This window comes from Rhea americana, unplaced genomic scaffold, assembly GCF_003343005.1.
Source record: "Rhea americana isolate MKP2758 unplaced genomic scaffold, rheAme1 scaffold_163, whole genome shotgun sequence".
Lineage (NCBI taxonomy): Eukaryota > Metazoa > Chordata > Aves > Rheiformes > Rheidae > Rhea > Rhea americana.
In genome coordinates, this window is record NW_028185739.1 from 386,380 (window position 1) to 394,704 (window position 8,325).

Here is an 8,325-nt window from a genome sequence, read left to right on the forward strand (position 1 = left end):
AGTCTGTTGGTAGGAGCTAGTGGTACTTCTCCCTCCTGGCTATTGGGTAAAGAGGGCAGAATCCAGCTCACTGAATCGAAACGGCCTCACACCTACAAATCCGGTGACCTTTAGCAGAAGTGGCAGTGACCCAAATGTGGCCATTCCAGCCCCAAGAACAATCTAGGAGACCATCTGATGTCTGTTTAGGATGTCCAGCTGAAGCTTGCTGGAAACAAGCTACGGCAGGGAGGCAGGCAGTGTGAAATCTTGCTAGCAGAGCAGGCCTCAGGTGTGCACTAGCATTGCACAAAAAATGAGCTTTTTTAAAGGAAAGAACAAGCCTTTTTTAACAGCTAAAGCCTCATTAATTTAAGACTGAAATGGCCACACCATCAGGAGCTGGCATTACAGTCCCAGCAGTGGATCTGAATATGGTTTGAAAGGAAGCAGCGTGAGCCCCTGAGCTGATGGGATCGCGGGAGGACCCATAACTTCACTCGCCTTCTGTCTTCCGTTCGCCATGGGGAAGCTGAATGAAGCACTCCAGGTGCGGCACCAGCTCATGCACAAAGCATCAGCACATCTGTGGATACCGTTTTGTTTCTGGCAGGCCAGATTATCCTCTCTCTGCTTTGCCTTCGTAACTACATTTAGTAAGACTCCACTGGCTTTGCCTCACAGGAGAGCTGGGTGGCTCTGAGATGGTGTTAAAGCCTATCTTAAGTCAGGGGTGTGTTGGGCTACATCCAGGTTGGAGTTCAGGGGCTGGCTGGATCGCTCAGCGCTGAGCTGTGCGGAGGGAGGTCCCCAAGATGCAGACACGTGCTCCAGCCAGGGCAGCCCCCAAATYGCATCCTGGCCCTGAGAGAGCTGGAGGGCCAAGCACAAGTGCAGAGCCCTGATTGCCACCGAGGATCCGTCATGTTTCCCTGCACAGCTCCTGAAAACCCCCCTTTYCTCAGCATCCTGTAGCTTACCTAGCTGTAAATCAGGAAGGGTATTTACCCCTCAATGGCATGTAAAGATTTGCGTACTGTTTTGAGTGTGGGAACAGCTTTACAAATGCTAGGTATTGCTATTTTCCTTTGGAAACCATGTTCTCTTTAAAATTGACGATGCAAGGAAGAATGCTGCGAACACGGTATTTGACTTGCTACAATACTCCTATTATTGCTATTAGCAGAGAGGATTGTAATCCACGCTGACACAGCCCTTCTCGGTTTGGATGTTATTCTCATTTGGTATAAAGCAATGCTTTCTTCATCATGACAGAGAACCCTTAAGTCTGACCCTTCCTTGGAAAACTGCAATTTCTGCTAATACCTAGAAATATAACACGATGCAGTCAGGCCTAACAAAAACTGAATGCATAGAGAATGCATTGATCTGGCTTAAAACCCAAGTCCACGGACATCTTGCCATCCATCAACAGCACTGTGGAAGAGAATAATGAACCTGGTCTGTTCATCATGTGGGCAGTGCAGGCTTTATGTCCTTAACTATTAATCCTGTGCTATTACTTTCTGWGTAAGGAGTGAAGTTGGTGGCTCTGTTGCTGTCACTTAGCAACCCTAAGTGGGCTTAATGGTGGCAGCGTTGGAGTGTTCTCCTGGGTCCTGATTCTGCACRTGCTTTGAGGTCCCACTTGCTCTCCAAGCGCAAGGAGGTGATTTGGTCTGCCAGGCTGGGAAGTGTGTGGGACAGCTACGGGCCAGGCTGCCCCGGGGGTAAGGTGGCAGAGCTGGTTGTGCCCCGCGAAGGGTGCGCGTGGGGTGGTGGCCTGGCAAGGGGGCTGAGCAGTGGGGTGGTGGCCTGGCAAGGGGGCTCCCCCCCTGCCCCACGTAGTCCTGGTGCTGGTGCCCTGAGAGCTCGCTCTTGCCTTGGCTCCTCTTCCAGCTCTCAAGCTGCAATCAGTTGCCTGGAGGAAGAAGTTTATTCCTGCCTTTGCTGACAGGGGATGTTTTATTTATCTCCTTGGTGACTTTATTTGGATTTAATGTTCTACAGGTGCCACTTTCATCTGTCTTCTCCCCCCTTTCCCTCAACCTTGTTAGAGTAATCACGGTATCCATATTAAATATTTACCATTTTTTCTCTACTGGTGAGCCTCCCAGTTCCCTTCCACTTTCAATTAAAGATTTACTAGGCAGGCATTGGTGCTTATGCAAGGCCAACAAACCAGCCCCCCTTCCTAGGTTTTTAAGTGCTTCGTTATCATAGTTCAACAGAGCACACCATAAATTAGGTCCAAAACACGCTATCACGTACTCACCCACCCTAGAGAGCCTCGATTCGTCTGTGCAAGGCTGAGCCAGGAGGCAGCAAAACAGCCGCCGGCGAAGGTGGGCTCCTGCCAAGGCAGCTTGCAGCACAGCAGGTCAAGCGCCAGCTCGGCAGCAAGATCGTCTCTGCCCTTGGCAGAAGATCCAGGCCCTCCAGGGTCCCCTGCTAGTCTCCCAATCTCTTCTTGCACAGCCTGAGCGCTGCTGGGCGCTGGGGAGATGGTACCGCTCCCGAGCAGAGCCGCTGCCTTCAGCCCAGGCCCTTGGGCAGCGGACGATCGCCGCGGTCTGCGCTCGATGATCCGGCGGCAAGAGTGCTTCCGCGTTAATGCTGTGGCTCCCCGAGGGAGAAGTAACCGCTGCTCACCGCTCGCTCGCGCCACGAGGGCCGGGCAGAGGCGTCTTAGCTGCTTTGTGAGTAGAGGGCGCGAAGTGCCAAGCGGCCCCTTGCTCGACATCTGCTGAAGTGGGGTGGAAACCCCCTTGTCGGAGCTTACGGGCTCTGCCCGCCGTGATCCTGAGCGCCTGGAAATGGCTGAGTTTGCAGACGGCGGAGGAGGCCGGGACGTGGGCTCCCRCGCTGGAGAAATACCAAGTCACAGCACGCGAGGACAGCGCCTGAAGTCTCTGCACAAACCCATTACGGACCAGATAAAATCATCCTGGAAGCCTCAGAAATGGGGGGAAACTTCATTCAAGCGGCAGGGCTGTGTCCGTGGCAGGTCTGGGTTCAAGTCTCTAAAAGACAGTGAGGACAGTGCTGTGCCAGGCGCCCGTCCTGACATCCCGAGGCCTGGGAAGGGGCGATAAATAATAAATAATAAATAACATAARTAATAATAAATGATGTCCCCAGGGAGCTCGTCCCCCCGGCGCAGCGTGCTGTTTCCGCGGGCTCGGATGCGCTGCTCGGAGGCCGCCTGCCTGCYCGTGTCTTCCACCCGGCGCCTCGGCTCCGCGGCTGCGTCGCGCCGGGACGTGGGGCTCGAAGCGCCGCGGGTGCCCGGGGGCAGCTGTGTCCTTCCGTGGGACGTTAGGGCAGCAAAATGCACAAAAATGGGGGACTTTCTCCTCGCTCTCCTGCAATATTTATGACTGGCAAACTTTTTCTTGATCAATATTTTATTGGGAAGGTTGCTGGGGTAATTCACACCTAGAGCATCTTTCCTCCATGTGAATGAAGTTGGACTATTAGGACTAATTAACTTTTGCCAGTTACCTTTAGCGAACTAATAAATCTTTAATGTTATCTGGGAATTTAATAATGGAAATGCAGTCGGTGACCTCAAAACTTAAAGAAAAGGTTGGTGGAGGGAGGCGGATGGGAACAAGCAGCAGGAACAGAACGGCAGACGTGGTGGCAAAGCAAGGAAAGGAACCCGACCCGGGGGGCTCTGGGSGTGAGAGACCGCTTCTGCTGGGATGGAGGTGGATGCGGCGACGAGGGGCGGATAAATCCAGGAATTTATTCGCTGCGCGGCTGCTGCGGGCTGGTCAGACCTGGTCCGAGGGTGCGCGAAACTTTTGGCTCTTCCTCAGCTGCTAATCGAGGAATTTTGTGTCCGACCGGGAAGGAAAGGCTCCCGCCCGCCGCCGGGGCTCGTCGCAGCCCGGCTCCCCCGGAGCCGACGCTTCTCGCTGCTTGTCCCTGCTGGCAAGCCGCAGGGCTGTCAGAGACCTGCATTATTTATCCGCTCTGTAACATTTACTGGGATTTAGTGTTTAATAACTGTCACTCCAATATATCTTTTCTTAATCCCCCTCAGATCTGTGGCTGTGGCAATTTTAAATATTTATCAACGCAGTTTGTGTGTTCACTGTGAAGGTTGCAATTTTCTTGTAATTAAAGATTTACAAGACACTGCTCAAGATTTAGAAAGGATTGGTAAAGATCAAAGCTGTTTGGTATTCGCACTAGGAGTCACCAGCTTTCCCGAGGTTTCCTGCAGGACCCCGAGCTCCCGACACGCRTGTGACAGTGCAAACCCCTCCGCAGCGGGCGCCCTCTGCGCCGTGTTTATTTTTGCCGTTGCTTCTCCCCGCTCGCGGTGCCGGGCTCGCTCCTCTCGTGGCGCAGCCGCGCTTTGCGGAGGCGAGAGCCGCRGCGCGGCTCGGCTTCGCCCCCGGGCGCTTCCCTCCCTCCTCGCCTCGCCGGGCGCTTTCGGGAAGGTCCCTGCTGGCCCCGGCACRGCCCCAGGGGTTTCTGTGTCTGCTCCCGTCGCCGCCGAGCCGGGCTTGGGGTTGCTATTGCATATTAATATTCATTTCTCATCAGCACGAGCCCTGCCTGCCTTTCTCTGCTCCCTACTTTTTTTTTAGCCGCATGCAACTCTGAAATCGATTCCCCCTTTCCCCACCTAACGAAGACTTAATACGGTTCCAGGATGACTCCGAAACCTCGGCTCGCGCCGTCCGCCCGCTCGCCCTCGACGTCCCCGGCGCCGGCGGCACGCGGGCCTCGAGCGCGGCGCTGCGGGCTCGCTCCCCACTGCCGCGCGGGGGCACGTCGGTTTGAAGCGCCGGGTCTCACCGCCCGCGTGGGTTGTCGATGCCGCCGGGCGCTCGCGGTGAGCGGCGGCTCCGCGTCCCCGGGAGAGCCTCCGGAGCAAGGCTTGGGAAAACGCTTCCCGGTGGTCCCAGCAGAGAGGCCCGGAGGAGAGCAGAGGCGGGTCCGGAGGAGCRGAGAGGCGGCTGGCCAGGGCTCGCCCCGGGCCGACGCTGCGGCCGTTTGGGAGTTCGCAGCGTGGCTAATTGCAAATCAGGCCCCCGGAGAAGTCGGCATCTTCCCAGCTTCCGACAGCACAAAACTGACCTCACGCTGCCTCCCCTGCCCTGCTGCTTGCAATCAGCCTGATTTCAGCCGAAATTGCCCACTTGAACGCGGCAGAATCCATTGAATAGGGCCAGGCCAGGAAGACCAGTGGTTCTAGTGGGAAGCAGGAGCTGGTTCAGCTCTGGAAGGCTGGGAAGAGGGAAGAGGGAATAAATGAACCGTAATCATTTCTGCTCCTTGGATCCTGGCTCYGCTGCTTCCTCCTCGCTTGGGCTCCTCCTCAAGGTGAAGGCCAAAGAGGTGCTTCTGCAGTGGCTCGAGGGCGTGCTTGGACATGGCAAAGGGCCCCCGGGCTCCTGCTGCAGGTGCCCGTAAGCCACGGACCTGCTCCGTGCCTCAGTTTCCCCTCGCTGTACTGCAGCAGCGTCAGCGCAGCGGGGCGAAGCGCTGAAGTGTTTGCAGGGAGAGGTGCTCAGCACAGAGATTGATGGGCAGATTTTTCCTAAAGGTTTTTCAAACTGCACCTGCTTCCCCATAATGGCATCATGCATATGGATAACACTGCTGACATTTCCCAGGGAGGTCGCGGGTTTTAATTTAAATCATTCTGGAGGAAGTGCTGAAGAGAGGAGGAGAGGCCTGCTTTGATTCTTTAACGAACTAATAAATATGAGCCTGTCACGTTCTCCTCCGCCAGCCCAAAAGACTTTGGTCCAGGCAGGCAAAGCCAAGGCGCCCGGGCAGCAAGCGGGGTGATAACGGCGCGCCGGGGACGGCCCCAGCGGAGGTCGGGGACTGGCRTGGCGGGATGCCCCTGCCCTCTCCCCGGGCAGAGCTCGGCTTTGGCTTCAGCAGGAGAGCGCGTCGCTGCGTCCTTCCCCCCGCCGCGGGCTCTCCTGCCCGCCTAGGTCGGCAGCTCCTCAGGACCTTCGCTCAGCCCCACCGCGGTGCAGCGCGGCGGGACGTCTCCTCCCGGCCCCCTGCCCAGCCTCAGCCCAGCCGCCGCGGGATGCTCGGCGGCTGCAAGGGCTCTGCGCAAGAAGGACACAGTGATRGAGCCGTTCCAAAAACCAGTTTTATTAGGTGTTTAAAATAGTCTGGCACACGATGTTCTCAGTTGGGTTTGTCAAGAGAAGCTAAGTTGCATATGAGATCCACAATGCTGTTTACACTGAGAAAGAGAGGAGGAGGAGGACAAAGGGCGGAAGAAGCAGAAATGAGGACTTTACTACTGGTCTCAAAGTGAAGGTAATGAAAAAAGGAGAAATTAAACTTGATGAGCTGCTAAGGAAGGAAGGGTTCACGGGAAAGACGCCAGTGCCCAGAGGCAGGACCTGACGGGACATGCTGGAGGAGCAGTGATCYCCAACCAAGCCTTTTACGTCCCCGATGCAACCTCAGGTTGTGAGGAGGACACCTGATTTCYAATCTGAGTTTCTCCACCTTCATCTTCCAGCCCTAGACCTTGTTACGCCTTCGCGCGCTAGGTTGAAGAGCCGTCTAGTCCGCAGGTCAGCCGCTCGTTTCCCCCTTTCCGAAGTGCCTTCGGGGGTTACTTCGTGCCTCTGTGCTCGCCCTCGCTGTAAGGGGGACGCAGGCTGCCGAGGTGGGACCGTGCCGAGCAAGCCTCCGGGAGCCGGCAGCGCGCCGGCGCGGGGAAAGCCCGCGCGGGAGGAGGCCGTGGCCGCCTCCTGCAGCGAAGCTCAGTCCAAAATCAGCTCCCGATCTCCGGTGTCAGCTGCTTCTGGGGAGGGTAGGGAGGAAAGGGGCCCCCTAGACCTGCCCAGTTCCTCGTGCCCTTGCCCAAACACCCACGCGTGACCCCGATCCGGCGCGCGTGGCAGCTCGGGTCACCGGGCAGTCGGTGGTTTTCTCGTGGTGCTTGAAGCCAAACCGTCAAAGCGAGGACCCACGCGTCTCCTGCGGGACCTGGGAGGACAGGGGCGGCGGAGCCCTGGCGAAGCGCAGTCCGGCTGGAGCAGGGAGGCCGTTTCGGAAGCRTTTTGTCTAGCACCGTGCCCGGGAAAAACTGGTTAGGGCTTTAATTATAAATAACAATGATTAATAGTGTATGAGGCTCCTCCGGCGYGCTGCAGCTGACGTCCTCAGGGTAACTCAGGAGGTATAAGTGGTTCGCAGAAAGGTTCCTGTTCCGGGGGAGCAGCCCGAAGGCACCGGGGTCGGTGCCGTGGGAYGTCCCCCTTGCCCGGGGGCGCCCGGAGGAGCCCGTTCCCGCGCGCCGGGGCGGCTCTGCCGGCCTCCGCGCTGCCTCCCCTCCCCTCCCGCCCCCGCCAGAGGCGAGGGGGTCCGTGGCCCGCTTCTTGGGTTTTAATCCTCGCTTTTGCGGGTGTCGCTTTTAGATTAGAGCAGACGGATTCAGGCGGCGGTCGAGCCTTCGCCTCCCGGTCCCGGCCGCGGCCACGCCGGCGATGACCGGAGATGCTCCTTCGCTCCACCCGCACGAGTACAGCTTTCCAGGGGCTCGCGCTCGCCTTGCTTGGGCGCTGGCTACGGTCCTGCCGGGCGCGAGAACGAGCTCGTTCTGCGCGGCGGAGGCCAAGGGGGAGGCGAGCGTTGCCGCCCGGCCGGCTGGCACCGAGCCGCTACCGAGCGGAGAGGAGCGGCGTTAAATTAAGGCTGCGCTCACGGAGGGGAAATGCCTCGGCAGGTRTTGCCACGGATTCTAGCACTGATTTAGCCGAACCGAAGGGTGTATATTTTGCGTGTAATTTCCCCCATCATAAAAAAGGCCAAAGAAAAAGATTATTTTTGGCCCTGAGTTTGCAAGCGTTTAACCCCGTGCGCCTGAGCAGCTCCGCTGCCGGGACTGGGGCTCCTCCGGCGGATACCAGGGTGGCTTGTGGCCAACTCGGCGCCGTATTTAAGCAGGCGCTGAGCTTCCAGCACGTGCTTCAGGCCCTGTGAGATCCTACCGGGGCCCAGACACGTGCTGAAGTGTTTCGGTGGATGGCGATGGTGCCGAGCAGGGGCTGGGGAGAGCTGTTACCCTCCAAAATAACCACTCAGCAAAGCAAGCCCCGGTGCGTGGGACCCTGCACCCTTCACGTCACCTTCAAATAGCCCCAATTCCTCCAAATTCCCAGGCACTAGCAAGTCTCCCACCCCGTCAAGGGGTAACGAAGCAGGGCAGCGTGCGGCTGCCGTGGCTCGGGCGGCTTCGTTCTCGCAGCCCCTCGCACATCAGAGACCCCCRTCCCGCTCCCGCCTGCCTCCGGAGCGAGGCTTTTCTACCACGAAAACCTCTAACTACAACACCAGCATACAAAG